The sequence below is a fragment of the Eucyclogobius newberryi genome, unplaced genomic scaffold, assembly GCF_026437365.1.
Source record: "Eucyclogobius newberryi isolate DKJ021-1_F unplaced genomic scaffold, fEucNew1.0.hap1 SCAF_6, whole genome shotgun sequence".
Taxonomy (NCBI): Eukaryota; Metazoa; Chordata; class Actinopteri; order Gobiiformes; family Gobiidae; genus Eucyclogobius; species Eucyclogobius newberryi.
The window spans coordinates 34,528,483-34,547,696 of NW_027316278.1; the positions used below are offsets into that span (position 1 = coordinate 34,528,483).

At 41.5% G+C, this 19,214-nt stretch overlaps 1 long non-coding RNA gene across 1 annotated transcript; it reads right to left on the bottom strand.

The window, feature by feature from the left end:
• Positions 1 to 16,620: 16,620 nt before the first annotated feature.
• On the bottom strand, positions 16,621 to 17,755 carry LOC140346362 (uncharacterized). The gene is made up of 3 exons (XR_011924315.1): positions 17,472 to 17,755; positions 16,966 to 17,118; positions 16,621 to 16,775 (listed from the first exon to the last, which is right to left on the bottom strand). It is a non-coding gene; the product is annotated as an uncharacterized lncRNA (long non-coding RNA).
• Between the last annotated feature and the right edge of the window lie 1,459 nt (positions 17,756 to 19,214).

Below are 19,214 nucleotides of genomic sequence, written 5' to 3' on the forward strand. Positions count from 1 at the left end.
GAGGACGTCGCCATGGAGACGTTCGAGAGTTGTTCCTCGGTGTCCGCAAAGATCCAGAGTCCACTGGGACACATGGCCCATGAGCCCGGCCTCAGACCGAACGGCACGGTTCCCAGTGAACTATATGTTCTTTCCCTCTGTCATGAACACTTTATAACAGTCAGTTTAATCATTCATGCAAATGTTGCTTCACCTTCTTCACCTATTTGCACTGTTGGTTTTGCAGAGGAAAAGGGGGAACAAGTAAACAACTGTAAATATTCCAGAATATAGCTTTAGGCTCATTTCCATCTGCAGACCCTGGCAAGATGACAGAAAGATAAAGACATTATTCACACTGGACAGAAACAGGCAAAAAGGATTGATCATGTCGCAAACATTCAACAATAAATGACATGAGAGCAGACAATTTGAACACAATCAATTTGTATGGAACTAACTCGTATTGCACTGATTTACATTGTACTAACTATTATTGCACTGATTTACATTGCACTAACTCTTATTGCACTGATTTACATTGCACTAACTCTTATTGCACTGATTTACATTGTACTAACTATTATTGCACTGATTTACATTGTACTAACTATTATTGCACTGTTTTACATTGCACTAACTCTTATTGCACTGATTTACATTGTACTAACTATTATTGCACTGATTTACATTGTACTAACTCTTATTGCACTGATTTACATTGTACTAACTCTTATTGCACTGATTTACATTGCACTAACTCTTATTGCACTGATTTACATTGTACTAACTATTATTGCACTGATTTACATTGTACTAACTATTATTGCACTGATTTACATTGTACTAACTATTATTGCACTGATTTACATTGCACTAACTCTTATTGCACTGATTTACATTGTACTAACTCTTATTGCACTAATTTACATTGCACTAACTATTATTGCACTGATTTACATTGTACTAACTATTATTGCACTGATTTACATTGTACTAACTATTATTGCACTGATTTACATTGTACTAACTCTTATTGCACTGATTTACATTGTACTAACTCTTATTGCACTGATTTACATTGTACTAACTATTATTGCACTGATTTACATTGTACTAACTATTATTGCACTGATTTACATTGTACTAACTATTATTGCACTGATTTACATTGCACTAACTCTTATTGCACTGATTTACATTGCACTAACTCTTATTGCACTAATTTACATTGTACTAACTCTTATTGCACTGATTTACATTGTACTAACTCTTATTGCACTGATTTACATTGTACTAACTATTATTGCACTGATTTACATTGTACTAACTATTATTGCACTGATTTACATTGTACTAACTATTATTGCACTGATTTACATTGTACTAACTATTATTGCACTGATTTACCTGATATTGATATTGCACTGATATTGTTCGTTATTTCCACAGTGACAACCACAAGTGGGCGCTCTAGGCTCTAAGCGACACAGAAGAAGAATCTGCGCTTCCTCTTCCTCTGGAGTTTGTGGAGTTGTTTAGGAAACTGATGCTTTGCTAAACTTGTTAGCATGTTCTTTATGCTATAGTTATCTGAATAACTGTTCATATGTTACGTTAACATACCAGACACTTACCACAGTTCTGTCTGTGCGTCATGTAGATGAAGGTGTTAGCGTTAGCATACGTACACCTATTCACCATGTTCTCTCATCTGTTATTATTCTAAATTTCATTTCAAGATGAAATGTCTGTTCTTAGATTTTATCAAATAAATTTTCCACAAAAATGCGACTTATCCTCCAGTGCAACTTATATATGTTTTGTTTTTTTTCTCTTATGCATTTTTTGGCTGGTGCGACTTATGAAGCCTGCGTAAATTCAGCATGGAAGACCTAACTCCACCCATCTACGTCAAGGCCACCCTCTCCCCAGCGCCATCATCGCACTCAAGCGGGCGTGGCCTGTCCATCTGTGAGAGTCAGAGCCCTCACTTCACCATGGACTCTCCCAGGTTTCTGCGCTTATCCCAAAGAGGTTATGCCGTTTTTCCGGCCAAAGAAGGAGGGTGAAAGGACAGAAGGAGGGTGGAAGGACAGAAGGAGGGTGAAAGGACAGAAGGAGGGTGGAAGGACAGAAGGAGGGTGGAAGGACAGAAGGAGGGTGAAAGGACAGAAGGAGGGTGGAAGGACAGAAGGAGGGTGGAAGGACAGAAGGGGGGTGGAAGGACAGAAGGAGGGTGAAAGGACAGAAGGAGGGTGTAAGGACAGAAGGAGGGTGTAAGGACAGAAGGAGGGTGGAAGGACAGATGGAGGGTGGAAGGACAGAAGGAGGGTGGAAGGACAGAAGGAGGGTGAAAGGACAGAAGGAGGGTGTAAGGACAGAAGGAGGGTGTAAGGACAGAAGGAGGGTGGAAGGACAGATGGAGGGTGGAAGGACAGAAGGAGGGTGAAAGGACAGCAGGAGGGTGGAAGGACAGAAGGAGGGTGAAAGGACAGAAGGAGGGTGGAAGGACAGATGGAGGGTGTAAGGACAGAAGGAGGGTGAAAGGACAGAAGGAGGGTGTAAGGACAGAAGGAGGGTGAAAGGACAGAAGGACGGTGAAAGGACAGAAGGAGGGTGAAAGGACAGAAGGAGGGTGTAAGGACAGAAGGAGGGTGGAAGGACAGAAGGAGGGTGAAAGGACAGAAGGACGGTGAAAGGACAGAAGGACGGTGAAAGGACAGAAGGAGGGTGAAAGGACAGAAGGAGGGTGTAAGGACAGAAGGAGGGTGAAAGGACAGATGGAGGGTGTAAGGACAGAAGGAGGGTGAAAGGACAGAAGGAGGGTGAAAGGACAGAAGGAGGGTGTAAGGACAGAAGGAGGGTGGAAGGACAGAAGGAGGGTGAAAGGACAGAAGGACGGTGAAAGGACAGAAGGACGGTGAAAGGACAGAAGGACGGTGAAAGGACAGAAGGAGGGTGTAAGGACAGAAGGAGGGTGAAAGGACAGAAGGAGGGTGGAAGGACAGAAGGAGGGTGGAAGGACAGAAGGAGGGTGAAAGGATAGAAGGAGGGTGGAAGGACAGAAGGAGGGTGGAAGGACAGACGGAGGGTGAAAGGTCAGGGGGCGTCTGTACCATGGCCCTCGCACCTGCTCCTCATCCCCCATCATCGTTCTCAGTGACTCCCCCCCGCTCCAATCAGCACCAGGCGGTCACATTTAAGCCTCAGGCAGATGGCTCGACCGCTTCAAACCGTACTGCGACCCACCACCTCCCCAGCTCCTCCTCTGCATTCCCCTCATCCTCTACCTTCTCTTCACTTCTACCACCACCAGTCTCCAGGCTCCGGGGGGAGACATCTAATACAAATAGATCATGGAGTGCCCATGATCGCAACGTCTTCCGCCGGGGTCTGAGCGCCAAATAACTCACGCAATAAAGCTGCTGAACAGTCCTTTCTCGTGGTCTCTTTGTCTCTCCAGGGTGAAATATATTCTGGAATGACAGAATTGTTTGACGTCTCTGTAATGACCGATCCGCACAAAACAAAAACTGGCACAAACGTCCATGTCTTCTCCGTCGGCACAAATAAACAATGGTGAAGAAATAAAAGTCACAAAAGCCCCAGAAAGCAGTGCCATTATTAAACCCCAATGACAGGATTATCGACAATTCAACGTTTGTGGATTTCTAGTTTGGATATTTCCTTTTCCAGAACACAGGCCATGGCGTAATCTGGAGGTTTAATTATGGCCTGTCAGTCAATCACATTTGGACTTAATTTAAAAATGGACAAATTTTACTTTCATTTTGGACTTTGTGTGTTTAATTAAAAAAATAATAATAATCTCTCACGCTTTCTTTATTGTGTCTGTACATATTTTGTTCTCTCTGTTCTTGTTTGTTGTTGTACGTTTTCAATCTTGACATTTGAAAATAAATGAATGAATAAAAAGTGAGGTAACCCCGCCTGGATTTTAGAGCGTCCCGAGACAAGAGCGTGGATCTATTCACAGGAGCCGATGTGACGTTACTATGGAAACGCACCACGTGATCCTAAAAGGTGTTACCCATGTGATCGGGGCTGTCGTCCATTATTATTTTTGTGGTTTTGTTATTATTACTACTGCATAAAACGCCTAATATTACAGGCCTATTACTTGGAAAAGCATGGAAAGCAGTAGTCCATTTACAGTCGGAGGTTTTTGATCCAACTGTACGTATCATTATATAGACTTTAAAACATGATTTAAAACATGTGCCAATTGCATATTCCATAAACTGTAGGCCTGTTACACATGGACGCAGACTGCAGATACAACGTTTGAACACTAGGTGGAGGTATTCAGTATGTGCCTGAGACAACGTGCACAATGATTTAGTTTAGTTCTGATTTTGAATGGAAAAGATAATAAGATACAGATTCAAGAATACACTTATTGAAATGAAGAATAATGTTACAGTCATGGGTCATCTTTTAATATTTTTTTTGAATGATTTGATTCAGCGCCCAACGTGACTGCTCTGTTCAGTTTAGCTTATTTTAGATATGCAACGTTTTCACCTTAAGCTCTTTCTGCAGCGTTTCTTTTGTAAGGGCCACGAGAAGAGCCCTCGTAGTGGTCCTGAAGTTTATTCAAATGAATGCAAAGGGGGGGAAAGTATTACAAGTTTTTCATCATGTAACGTTTTCATGTAAAACTGAGGTATTTTATGTGTAAAAATTGCCAATTTGCACATATTTAGGACATGAAAATCTGAAAAATGGACAGAACCAGGTTTACATTTGTTGCCTCATTTTGATAACATTAGATAAAATGTTAGGGGGATTTTTTTTCTTTCGTTTTTGAGTAAACTATATCTAACTTTAAAAAAATCCTTAAAATTCAGATTTTACCTCCACCAAATTCTGCATTTTGTTCTTGTTGGATTCTTTGGGATGTACTCACAGCTGGTGGAGGTTTACTCCTGGGCTAGTATTGTATTCTGACGCCTGAATGCTAATGCTAATGCCCCTTTTTGTGGATATATCAAATGAAGACAAACTGAACGTTAAACCATAGTAAAACATGTGCATTACAGTGAGTGGGGTTGAGTCTTATTTGGCCTTGGAGGAGACTCTCTGTTCTTGTTTCGCTCCTTTGGCTTTAATATTCCTCATTATGACATAAACCAGATCTATCTCCATGTCCTCTGTCACATGTTCATTTACAATAAGGGCGTGGACTTATTTTTGAAGAAATAACATCCATATTACAGATACAATGATAACATCTTAAAGATCTGGGTAATATACACCGGTGTTTTGTGACCATTATGTAGGTTTTATTCTTTGTATGAAATATAACCTACAGTGCTGGTAATATACAGCTGTACCAGCAAGTCACATCTGACACAAAGATGTGAAGAGCTTCAGAGGCTAAAGCACTTTCATTTTGTTACTTTTGTGGATAAAATAATTAACTATTAAAACGTATTGTTATGCAGAAAACAAAATCAACAACAAACTTATTCATTAATATCTAATATTAGACCTAATCTGATCTAATTACCAAACTGCAAGTGCACACTGCAGAAGACGCCAGTGGACAGTAGAAGCACTGTCCAGGGGACACGTCGTGTTCTCTATATTTTTTGTGTGTTTTTTTATTACAATTAGACTCATATTCACGGAGAAATGACTCCGTTCATCTTTAATAATGAGACATTGTTTAGTGAACAATTGAGCTAGTGCTCAAACCTTTTATGAACAACTTGACATGTGTTATCTGATTATCTGAGGAAGTGAGTCACTTTGTGACATCATGTGGTGGCATATAATACAGTTAAACTGCATATCAAGACATCCCCCTTTCTTTAGTTAGGAACTTTGCACAGTGTAAGTATAGTAAGTAAATATATTCAATACATAAACAATGCAAGAACAATGTAAACATCAAAATATTCTTTTAGCCTACTATGTCCCTCTTTTTTTAAAAAACATGCGCCTCAGAACATCTGGTTAACAGGTTCACAAGTCTAGTCCAACAGGTTTCCTAATCTGACGTTCAGACCTTCTTAAAGCAGGTTGTGCTAAAGAAACATTTGTCTGTTCATGTTCTGTGGATGCGACACATCTGGGAGTGACATGGCATGCTCATTTTCAGCATAACAGCTCTTGAAAGTGTTCTTTGGTTTTCAGAAGGTTGTGAGGGTTTCTCCTGAGAACATTTCCATCCTCAGTTCTCACTTCATACGGCCTTGGTCCCACTTCCTGAAGAACAGCTGCTTTCTTTGTCCAAGCATTCTTTCCAGTACCTCTGCACTCTTATTGGTCTCTGTGTAACAAGGTAACGTTGTGCGTAACTTGTGATTCATCAACAGTTCTGCTGGAGAAAAAACACACTCAAGAGGATCTGAATACGGATCTGATTTGCTGTCTGTGGTCTTTTTTAGAAGCTGCTTGATGATCTGCACTCCTTTTTCGGCTTTCCCATGAGCTTGTGCATGTTGAGGACTGGAGGTGACATGGTGAAAATCATACTGCTGTGGAAACTGCTGCCACTCCTTACAATTGCAGCAAGGACCATTATCACTAACCACAGTCTCTGGTATCCCTCTGGCAAAGAAGGATTTGACATGTGGGATTACACTGGCTGCAGTTGTACTTGTGAGCAAGGCAATTTCAGGGTAGTTGGAGTAGTAATCAATCATCAATAAATAGTCTTTTCCATTATAATGAAAGAAATCTGTTCCTACTTTCTTCCAAGGTGCAGTGGGAATCAGGAATTATCATTGGTTCCCGTGCCTGTTTACTCCGGTACTTCTGACACGTCTCACATCTTCCAACCATGTTTTCAATGTCTTTATTGATGCCAGGACAATATACAGTGTCTCTGGCTCGCCGTTCGACTCCTGAATGTCCTTCATGTATTCTGTCAAATGTCCTGTCTCAAACTGGGAGGAATCACAATCCTTTTGTCTCTCAGCAACAGTCCGTTTGCCACACTGAGCTCTGATCTGAAGTGGTAATATTTTGCACATGACCCTTTGGGCCCCTTAGAATGTGTGTCATGACAGTTTGTATCTCTGCCTTTAGCAGTTTCATCACTTATTTGCTTTGACTTTGAATCAAACACTGGTAGGTACTCAACCATCATGTTCACATGCTCCTCTACCTCTCTGTCAGTGGAACTTGCATGATTTAGTTCTGGTGCTCATGATGGTGCATCTGCTACCACTAAATGCTTGCCAGGTGTATATCAGGTCGGAATCATCCCTCTCTAGTTTCATGATGAGGCGCTGAATCCTTGGTGACATTTCATTCAGGCTTTTTTTTGATGATGGACACAAGCGGGCTTCTGTCTCAACTGTGAAGGTAGGAAGGCCATAGAAATAACATTGAACTCTTTCAAATCCATAAACCAGCCCAAGACATTCCTTCTCAATCTGAGCATATCTGGTCTCAGTCATCATTGACCTGGAAGTGTGTGCAACTGGCTTCCAGCTTTCATCTTCTGCTTGTAGTAAGACCGCACCGATTCCATCTTTTGACGCATCTGTTGATATCTTCAGTCTCTTTGTCGGATCATAACAAGCGAGCACAGGTGCAATGTGAGAGTGATCTTTAAAGTGTTCCACTAACGCTTGTGTCTGGTTGTCCATTTGAAGTCTGTGTCATCATGAAGTAGCTCTCTCATAGCTGATGTTTTCACTGATAAGTTGGGTATAAACTTCCCAATGAAGTTGATCATCTCCATTACTCACACCTTTTTTGTCAGTAGCATGAGGCATGCTTAGGATGCTTTAATCTTTCTCTCATCGCTGTACAGCCCGAAAAGTAAGTACGGTTATTAGACCAATAATGTGCTGTTTGTACCATTTTTCCATGTAACACAGTGAGTGACAGGTGTCCAGTCAATGTTACGATACGGTTTACTTATGCTACGCAGCCAATCATAGCATTGATAGTGCTTGCATATGTGCCCCACCCATACGCACCATGCAGGCTAATGCAGAGTTCACCTTCAAATAGGCCTAGTATTTATAACCCTCAAATACTAGGCCTATTTGAAGCTGTACTCTATGTATTTTAAAGTCTGTTTAAAGCAGTGGTTCTCAAACAGTGGGTGAGGGGCCACAAATGGGCCACAGCGAGTAGGCTATAGGCCCACAGAACATTAGGCTTCTCAGGTGAAGTGAGGCAGTTTGATGTTTAAAGGGGCACTATACCTTTTCTCATAAAATTGTTCTTGATTTACCTTAAAGGTTCCGCAGTATGATATAATCTCATCCATTTTTCATTTGTCTAGTTGAAGGGGTTTTTATTGCCTCAAAAGTACTTGGTTACATGCTGAACTAAATAAAATGGGTGCTGATCAAGACATTAATTCTATATAAAACAATATTCACCATAACAAACCTATTGAATCAAGCTGAAATTATATAGGAGGATTTCATACTATGGACTATATAACATAAATAGATTAAACCACACACACACCAAAGTACATTAAATTTCCCCAATTTGTGATTTTTTATTTTTCTGGCAATGAATTAGGACTCCCAGGAATAAATATGATTTCAACTCCAGGGGCACTTTTTTCACCCAGTCTGCCCCTGCTACACAGGTCATGAACAGGATTTTGGTCTTTTTCATTGTAGCTGGATTAAAGCACTTAATTAAAAGTAATCTAATTTGCTAAATTGCTGCTGTAATTTGATTCTTTTAACAAAGCATGTCACTTGGACAGATGTGATACTGGCGTGACCACAGTGCACACGTCTGATGTTGCTCATGTGGTCCAAGGGGCCGCTCAGGGAGTTTGTGTGTTTGCTGAGACACATGAAGAATTAGAGGGAACATTGGCCCACGCAAAGGAGAGTCTGCCATTGTCCAAAGCTGCTGGTCCGCTTCAGAGGGCCATGCTTATCTCGAATCACAGACTCTTACATTCTGTTTCGTCTGATGGTGGAATCTCCCTGTGATCCTGTGGCCTCTCCACTGCATTTCATATTTCAGACCCAGCTGATAGAAGTTTTAGATAGTTGGGTTGGATTTCTGGGCCTGCTGACATCATGTGATGTGCCACAGGGCTCCGTCTTGTAACCACTTCTGTTCTTGTTGAATGTAAGTATTAAAATTACAGGCGGTGCCACTTTTATATTGCCAAATGGTCACACAACAATGAAGGTAAACTAAACATTCACAAAGTTCTCAAAAGGAATGCTTCTGTGGAGCAGAATTAGTCTTCTGTCACACATTTATCGGTCTTAATCAGAATCAGGTTTATTGCCATTGTCAGTGAACAAGTCACAAACTAATAAGAATTAGTTGGTGATATTGGTCCTCAACTCTTCCAATTTGCTTATTTCTCTCTTTGTAATTCCTTTTTTTATTTTGCACAAAATGAGGTCATGTTTGAGCTTATTTACACTTGTTAGGCCCGAGCGCCGCAAGCTGGCGAGAGGCCTGTTAATCTCGTAAGGCCGTGCGAAGCACGGCTGCGAAAGTGCGCACGTAGTGCCCACGAAATCGAGCGCGAAGCGCTCGCCCACTTCCAAACACTCACTAACGCACTCCTTCACTCACGCACGCCCCGTGCATACTAATTAATAGTAGGAAAATGGAACATTACCGTTGTAAACGGGCGAAGCCCGTGCAAAAGTGCGCACTAAACGAGCACTTTACATTGGGATGACGACCGCTTCGCCCCTGGCAAGTACAGTGAACTAGCCCATGCCGAAGGCATGGATCATGCTTACTTACTCCTGCTATGACAGAAATAGTCAACAATTAGTGAATGGGCGTAGCCCGTACGTCCCGTACGCGAGAAACTATGCCGCAGGCATGGGCCATGCTTGTATCTGCTCAAATCAATGGAAGTCTATGGGGAGTGGGCGGGGCATCCCGACGGAATAGGGAGTGACGAGCGCGTAAGCGCTCGTAATGATGATTCCACCCCATGGCGGCATGGGGAAGGCTTAGAGCTTTCAAACGATGTATAATTTGTTGTTATAGTGGAAACGGCTATATTGTTTTTGCTAAAAATATTATTAGGCCCGAGCCCCAGCAGGGCGGAGGGCCTATTGCTCCCGCAACGCTGCCGAAGGCAGCGTTGCAACTGTCTGACCAAACATGCGGGCGCAGCCCGCATGTTTGGTGCCCCGTCGCCCCTGGCAAGTACAGTGAACTAGCCCATGCCGAAGGCATGGATCATGCATACTTACTCCTGCTATGACAGAAATAGTCAACAATTTGTGAATGGGCGTAGCCCATTCACAAATTGTTGACAACAGCAGCGCGAAGCGCTGCATTCCTCCAAAAACCCTCCTGGCATCGTCCTGTACGCGAGAATCCATGCCGCAGGCATGGGCCATGCTTGTATCTGCTCAAATCAATGGAAGTCTATGGGGAGTGGGCGGGGCATCCCGACGGAATGGGGAGTGACGAGCGCGTAAGCGCTCGTAATGATGATTCCACCCCATGGCGGCATGGGGAAGGCTTAGAGCTTTCAAACGATGTATAATTTGTTGTTATAGTGGAAACGGCTATATTGTTTTTGCTAAAAATATTATTATTTTTATTTTTCTTGTTCTTCTTCAGCGCTTTGATCTCTAATTTGACCCCCTGAACATGCTCAAAAACTCACCAAACTTTGCCCAAAATTCAGAATCGGCGAAAAATTTGATTTCTTCTGGGCCATTTTTTTTTTCGTTAAAAAATGGCGCGACAGCGCCACCGACAAAAGTCAAAATACATTGCGCCTATGGGAGACGCCCCGAGGTCAACTTTGTCGTAAAGCTACGAAATTCGGGACACGCATTCCTCTCGTGAGGACAAAAAAAAAATATTATTGTGGCCACGCCCCCAGACTTACCCTATGGCCGCCATCTTCCTTTGAAAATGAAAACAAGCTGAGTTAGCCATTTTGTTTACGTCAAACTTTGACGAACTCCTCCTAGGGCGTTTTGCCCACCGACTTCAAAATCGGCGGACGTCCTCTGGACAAGTGGGACATCTAAAGTTATCCAATTTTTTGAGATACCTTTTACGGTCTGTGTGCGGCGCAGCCGCAAAGTTGGACAACTTATTTTGGAATATTGCAGATCTAAAAATTGTTCCCATTTGATCAAAACCAGTCCGATTAGGACCAAATTTGAATCAGTTGTTAAACTTTCTAGTTTGGACCAGTTTAGGCTGACAAAATTGAAATGGGCGCGATAGCGCCCCCTACAGAGTGACCTTTAAATTAACATTGAAGGTCAAAAATTAGTTTTACCAAAATTGTCTAAACTTTACCCAAAATTCTACTTTGCCGTCCCAATCACAAAAGCCAATCACAAAAATGCCTAATTTTTTACGGCGTAGTCGTAGCGATGACAGAAACCTCCCATGTTATCCCTATGGGAAAACCACAAAATCTCTCAAATTACCACATTTTTATGTTTTACACTTTAACTAAGTCCTCCTAGTGCGTTTTGCCCACCAACCTCAAAATTGGTGTACGTCCTCTAGACAAGTGGTGTATCTAAAGTTATCCAAATTTTAAGGATAACTTTTACGGTCTTTGTGCGACGGAGCCGCAAACGTTTCCCAGAATTCTGACTATTTGGCCTTCAGAGTGGCCTATAAACAATAGAGTTTTTCCAAATGACATGATAGTTTGAACGAAATTCTAATTTGCCATCCTGATCATAAAAGTATGAGAGCCAAAGTCATATTTTGTACGGCGTAACCGTAGCGTTGACAGAAACATCCCATGTTATCCTTATGGGAAAATCGTAGAATCGCTCAAATCACCACATTTTTACGCTTCACACTTTAATGAACTCCTCCTAGGGCGATTGTCCGATCAAGTTCATATTTGGAGAATATCATCTACACAAGCGGGGCATCAAAACTTACCCATATTTTGATTCTAAGTGCTACGGTCTCTGTGTGGCGGACCCGCAAATATATGTCAGAAATGGGAAAACAGCGAAATCTCTAAAATGACCACATTTTTACGCTTCACACTTTAACGAACTCCTCCTAGGGCGATTGCCCGATCAAGCTCATATTTGGGGAAAATCATCTACACAAACGGGGCATCAAAAGTTAGTCATATTTTGATTTTAAGTGGTACGGTCTCTGTGCCGTGGAGCTGCAAATATACTGTCACAAATGGGAAAAACGCCAAATCCTTGAAATGTTCACATTTACGCTTCACACTTTAACAAACTCCTCCGTGGGCAATAGCTCGATCAAGCTTTACTTTGGGAAATATCATCTACACAAGCGGGGCATCAAAAGTTATCCATATTTATATTCTAAGTGCTACGGTCTCTGTGCGGCGGAGCAGCACATTTGACTGACACTTGTGTTGATTTGCACTGGATTGGCCATGTCCAATGTGTCCCCGTCTGTCAAGTTCTTTTTTAATTCAACACACAATAAGGGCGCCATCTTTATCAAGTCGAAAGCGCAGAGTCGGAAGGCCGGCGGCCCGCGAGGGCCGTTGGATGCCGCTTGCGGCTTTAATTATATTTATTATTTTTCTTGTTCTTCTGCTTTTTGAGCTCTAATTTGACCCCCTGAACATGCTCAAAAACTCACCAAACTTTACCCAAAATTCAAAATCGGCGAAAAATTTTGTTTTTTCTGGGCCATTTTTTTTTTCGTTAAAAAATGGCGCGACAGCGCCACCGACAAAAGTCAAAATACATTGCGCCTATGGGAGACGCCCCGAGGTCAACTTTGTCGTAGAGCTACGAAATTCGGAACACGCATTCCTCTTGTGAGGACAAAAAACAAATATTATTGTGGCCACGCCCCCAGAATTACCCTATGCCCGCCATCTTCCTTTGAAAATGAAAACACGCTGTGTTAGCCATTTTGTTCACGTCAAACTTTGACGAACTCCTCCTAGGGCGTTTTGCCCACCAACTTCAAAATCGGCGGACGTCCTCTGGACAAGTGGGGCATCTAAAGTTATCCAATTTTTTGAGATACCTTTTACGGTCTGTGTGCGGCGCAGCCGCAAAGTTGGACAACTTATTTTGGAATATTGCAGATCTAAAAATTGTTCCCATTTGATCAAAACAAGTCCGATTAGGACCAAATTTGAATCAGTTGTTCAACTTTCTAGTTTGGACCAGTTTATGATGACAAAATTTAAATGGGCGCGATAGCGCCCCCTACAGAGTGACCTTTAAATTAACATTGAAGGTCAAAAATTAGTTTTACCAAAATTTTCTAAACTTTACCCAAAATTCTATTTTGGCGTCGCGATCAAAAAAGCCAATCAGACAAATGCCTTAATTTTTACGGCGTAGTCGTAGCGATGACAGAAACCTCCCATGTTATCCCTATGGGAAAACCACAAAATCTCTCAAATTACCACATTTTTATGTTTTACACTTTAACGAAGTCCTCCTTGTGCGTTTTGCCCACCGACCTCAAAATCGGTGTACGTCCTCTAGACAAGTGGGGCATCTAAATTTATCCAAATTTTAAGGATAGCTTTTACGGTCTCTGTGCGACGGAGCCTCAAACGTTTCCCAGAATTCTGACTATTTGGCCTTCAGAGTGGCCTATAAACAATAGAGTTTTTCCAAATGACATGATATTTTGAACAAAATTCTAATTTGCCATCCTGATCACAAAAGTATGAGAGCCAAAGTCATATTTTGTACGGCGTAACCGTAGCGATGACTGAAACATCCCATGTTATCCTTATGGGAAAATCATAGAATTGCTCAAATCACCACATTTTTACGCTTCACACTTTAACACACTCCTCCTAGGGCGATTGCCCGATCAAGTTCATATTTGGAGAATATCATCTACACAAGCGGGGCATCAAAACGTATCCATATTTTGATTCTAAGTGCTACGGTCTCTGTGTGGCGGACCCGCAAATATATTAGGCCATAGGCTGTAACTCAGAATGTGGCTAGAAAATGAATTTCGCTCCACCACATCAAGACTACTTTTCAAAAGTGGTTTTCCAATCTCAAAGATATACTTGAGCTGGGGGAAAAAGTTCTCCGCATGATTTCTGCCAGTATTTGAGAAAATAGGTGTCGAAGTTGCCAGTTTACCCAAATATGTGACAAATTGGGCTGTACACCCATCTTCATACCTTCTTATTTTTTTCATTCTTTGATTGATTACTTCAGAAATTCAGATTCTCAGAGACATTACTACTTTCTTGGAGGATGTAAAGTGGTGAGACTCTGGGTGCTTTAGTTTACGTGCAAACGTAAGTTAAAAAAAACAGTTTTAACAATTTTGCATGTTATCGTTACGCACTTGAAAACTCTTACTCCACATTTAGTATTCAACTGATGCTTCAACAATGACACATGCTCTATTCTTGATTCATACTACACTATAAAAACATAATCTAAAAGTAGTATTTTAACCCTTTCAACACCAGTTGCCCATTTGAAGAAAGAAAACATAGGCTATTGGTAAAAGTTTTATTCTATAGAACGGATATAATTTTATGTAATGTATTTACAATATGAACAATATGAATAATTACAATCATAAAAGCAGTATTTACATCGTGATAAACAGGCTAATTAACATGTGTATCTTTCGATCTAGTATAAGGCAAACTTTCTGCAGAATAGGATATACATACAAACAGAGGAATGATATAAGTATGATTGATGTCAAAATGTGTAAGTACAACACTGGTTTGATTTTTACCTTTTGAGGACAAATATATATCTTGGCAAATTGACAGTAAACAAAGATCAACCTCCTCGGATACATTTACCATGTTAGACAATGTCAATTTATCACTAGCACCTACACACCAAGCTAGTAAGTTATAAAGTTCAATTGGCACAATCTTTCTGGCAGAGGAAACATTTAGATCCTCTTGTGTAGGAGGCAGATTTACATCCATACTAGGGGCACTTTTGACCGCTTGTTTCAGTGATACTAGGGGCACTTTTGACCGCTTGTTTCAGTGATACTAGGGGCACTCTTGACCGCTTGTTTCATCCATACTAGGGGCACTCTTGACCGCTTGTTTCAGTGATACGAGGGGCACTCTTGACCGCTTGTTTCATCCATACTAGGGGCACTTTTGACCGCTTGTTTCATCCATACTAGGGGCACTCTTGACCGCTTGTTTCAGTGATACTAGGGGCACTCTTGACCGCTTGTTTCATCCATACTAGGGGCACTTTTGACCGCTTGTTTCAGTGATACTAGGGGCACTCTTGACCGCTTGTTTTATCCATACTAGGGGCACTTTTGACCGCTTGTTTCAGTGATACTAGGGGCACTTTTGACCGCTTGTTTCAGTGATACTAGGGGCACTTTTGACCGCTTGTTTCAGTGATACTAGGGGCACTCTTGACCGCTTGTTTTATCCATACTAGGGGCACTTTTGACCGCTTGTTTCAGTGATACTAGGGGCACTTTTGACCGCTTGTTTCAGTGATACTAGGGGCACTTTTGACCGCTTGTTTCAGTGATACTAGGGGCACTCTTGACCGCTTGTTTCATCCATACTAGGGGCACTTTTGACCGCTTGTTTCAGTGATACTAGGGGCACTCTTGACCGCTTGTTTTATCCATACTAGGGGCACTTTTGACCGCTTGTTTCAGTGATACTAGGGGCACTTTTGACCGCTTGTTTTATCCATACTAGGGGCACTTTTGACCGCTTGTTTCAGTGATACTAGGGGCACTCTTGACCGCTTGTTTCATCCATACTAGGGGCACTTTTGACCGCTTGTTTCAGTGATACTAGGGGCACTTTTGACCGCTTGTTTCAGTGATACTAGGGGCACTTTTGACCGCTTGTTTCAGTGATACTAGGGGCACTCTTGACCGCTTGTTTCATCCATACTAGGGGCACTTTTGACCGCTTGTTTCAGTGATACTAGGGGCACTCTTGACCGCTTGTTTTATCCATACTAGGGGCACTTTTGACCGCTTGTTTCAGTGATACTAGGGGCACTTTTGACCGCTTGTTTTATCCATACTAGGGGCACTTTTGACCGCTTGTTTCAGTGATACTAGGGGCACTCTTGACCGCTTGTTTCATCCATACTAGGGGCACTCTTGACCGCTTGTTTCATCCATACTAGGGGCACTCTTGACCGCTTGTTTCAGTGATACACCTGCACTGTAAACTGTCCTTGAGAGCTCTCGCAGTGCTGCATCTTTACCACTTTCTGGCACCATTTCTCCATCACTACATGACATCTCAGAAACTGACATATCAGTTTCAGTTGAAAAATCCTGGTGGAGAAGTCCGGTCGTCTCCGTGGAAACCATTTCACTCAGGTTTCTTCTTGGTGGTTTGTGAATATTCAGCTGTGGTAAGTCTCGCTGTAATCTCTTCTTCAGAAGATCAGATCTGTAAAAATTAGAGTATTGATAGATTACTATTTTATTTGTGTTTTAGTTTTAGAATTATTATTTTATTTGTGTTTTAGTATCCTATGTTTGTTGTTTATTTTGTGTTGTGTTTTAACAGGGTAACCACTTTTCTCACTGGGTTTTCCCTGTATAAATAAATAAATGAATGGAAATATGTAGACTCCTGTAGCTAACAGGATTGGTCTGATCTTGAATGAAATTTCATGAATAAACATAGCTGTGATGTTTATCCGATCTTCTATTGTTTTCTTTCATAAACAATAAGAATAATTTAATTACCTGTAACTTCCATGACCAGGGTGTTTTTTGATGAATTTCTGGAACAGGGACAAGAGCTTCTTCATTCTGAGGATTTCCTGATTTTCAATCAGTCGTGTCCGGATGACACAGTGTCACAGAATGCTGTATATGCATCGCCATACTCCCAGACTTTAGGTAACCTGTATAAAGCAAGGAAATGCAGTGATTGGTCAGTGATTGAAATATACTAGCTCACTACAAACAGAAATTTGCTTTGATTCAAACGTCTTTAAAATTATCGTGTAGTCATTACAATAATTTTCAATTAAATTATGAATTTATCTAAATATATGGAAATATATATATTTTATTTGATTACCAAAATGTTACCTTTCATCACTTGTCTTCTTTGTCGGAAAGCTTGTGTATTCTTTGTAACACCTCTTGTGATAGAGGTGCCTTCAATGGCAACACAATCTTTACCTCTGGTACACATCAGGATGGATTCATCTGCTCTTTATTCAGCTGCTTTGACCAAACTTCCTAGTAAAGGAGAAGTAAAAGAATTTCAATCAAGGGTGAGCACAATCAGTAAACAATCGCAAAAGTTGTATTGCCTTTTTATTCAACTCACATCATCATAGTCTTACGTACATTACATCTACACCTACATGTCATAAACTAGGCACATATTCCTATAGTGATCTGTTCTTTTCTTCTGTATCTACCTCTGGATCTTCCTGCGTTGCATCAATGAAATTTCCCCACGTGGGACAATAGAGGAATATCTTATCTTATCTATGTATATTTTCGCCAACTTATTTCACTGTGATTAGTCCTATTTACCACGAGCAAGAGAAAACACACATGCAAGAATCAGTATATAATCTACTCACCAGCAGTTCAAGTTTCAGCTTGGACCAATTTATCTTTCTTTGTCTTGAGAGCCTCTTTGATACAGCGATCAACCTTCTGCAAATGATGCAAACTGCAGGAAGTACATCGCTTGACTTTTTAGATGATTTTGTCTTTACATCTGTGGTAGATCTCAGTCGTTTGGGAGAAGGTGGCAGAGTTGATGTGGTAGATTCAGCGTCATCCTCACCCGCTCCATGCTGCCCACAGACCGACTGTTTTGCTGCAAGCTTTTCAGCACTAGTAATTCGTTTCTTGTCAATGAAACGTCTATAGCATGTAGGGTGAAACGTCTATAGCATGTAGGGTGAAACGTCTATAGCATGTAGGGTGAAACGTCTATAGCATGTAGGGTGAAACGTCTATAGCATGTAGGGTGAAACGTCTATAGCATGTAGGGTGAAACGTCTATAGCATGTAGGGTGAAACGTCTATAGCATGTAGGGTGAAACGTCTATAGCATGTAGGGTGAAACGTCTATAGCATGTAGGGTGAAACGTCTATAGCATGTAGGGTGAAACGTCTATAGCATGTAGGGTGAAACGTCTATAGCATGTAGGGTGAAACGTCTATAGCATGTAGGGTGAAACGTCTATAGCATGTAGGGTGAAACGTCTATAGCATGTAGGGTGAAACGTCTATAGCATGTAGGGTGAAACGTCTATAGCATGTAGGGTGAAACGTCTATAGCATGTAGGGTGAAACGTCTATAGCATGTAGGGTGAAACGTCTATAGCATGTAGGGTGAAACGTCTATAGCATGTAGGGTGAAACGTCTATAGCATGTAGGGTGAAACGTCTATAGCATGTAGGGTGAAATGTCTATAGCATGTAGGGTGAAACGTCTATAGCATGTAGGGTGAAACGTCTATAGCATGTAGGGTGAAACGTCTATAGCATGTAGGGTGAAACGTCTATAGCATGTAGGGTGAAACGTCTATAGCATGTAGGGTGAAACGTCTATAGCATGTAGGGTGAAACGTCTATAGCATGTAGGGTGAAACGTCTATAGCATGTAGGGTGAAACGTCTATAGCATGTAGGGTGAAACGTCTATAGCATGTAGGGTGAAAGCCTGGCTTGTTACTTTCCAGAAATGAGAAAGATTTCCGTCCGAAGAAGCCACAGAAGACGTAGGATAGTTTTGTTTGGCGAAGTCATCATTGTGTACACAAACAGCTGCCGCTAACGCGCGGTCTATTCCGTCAATTTCTATCCACTTCTGAGCACAAGTCATCAGCTTCCTCCAGCGGACAACAGTCTGTGGCTGTGTTTGTTCTTTTTCTACCGCTGAAATGTGTGTGATGCACGTGTAATCCATATTTTCATAGCGTTTTCTATCGGCTCGAGAGACAACATGACGCTCCACGGGAGCAGCCATGTTTGATGTTGTTGTAGTAATCTCTCCCCTGATTGGCTGATTCAGAGGCGGAATGATTCAGGCGTAGGGATATTGCGCTATCAGGCTGAGAATATAGTTCCGCATTTAAGTTATCACCGTAAAAAACTGGCGCGATGCGAGTGGAGAACTTTTGGTCATGAGCTAATGGTACAATGATAATTTTATATTTGAAGTAATTTTTTAGTCTTGTGACAGGTGTAGCGAACTTGAACGATACAGGCTACAGCCTATGGCCTATTTGGGAACGTCGATGGAGAACACTGGCTGGGTGAGAAAAAACGTAATCTTGTTATTGAAGTTGATGTTAAAACAGACATTATTGT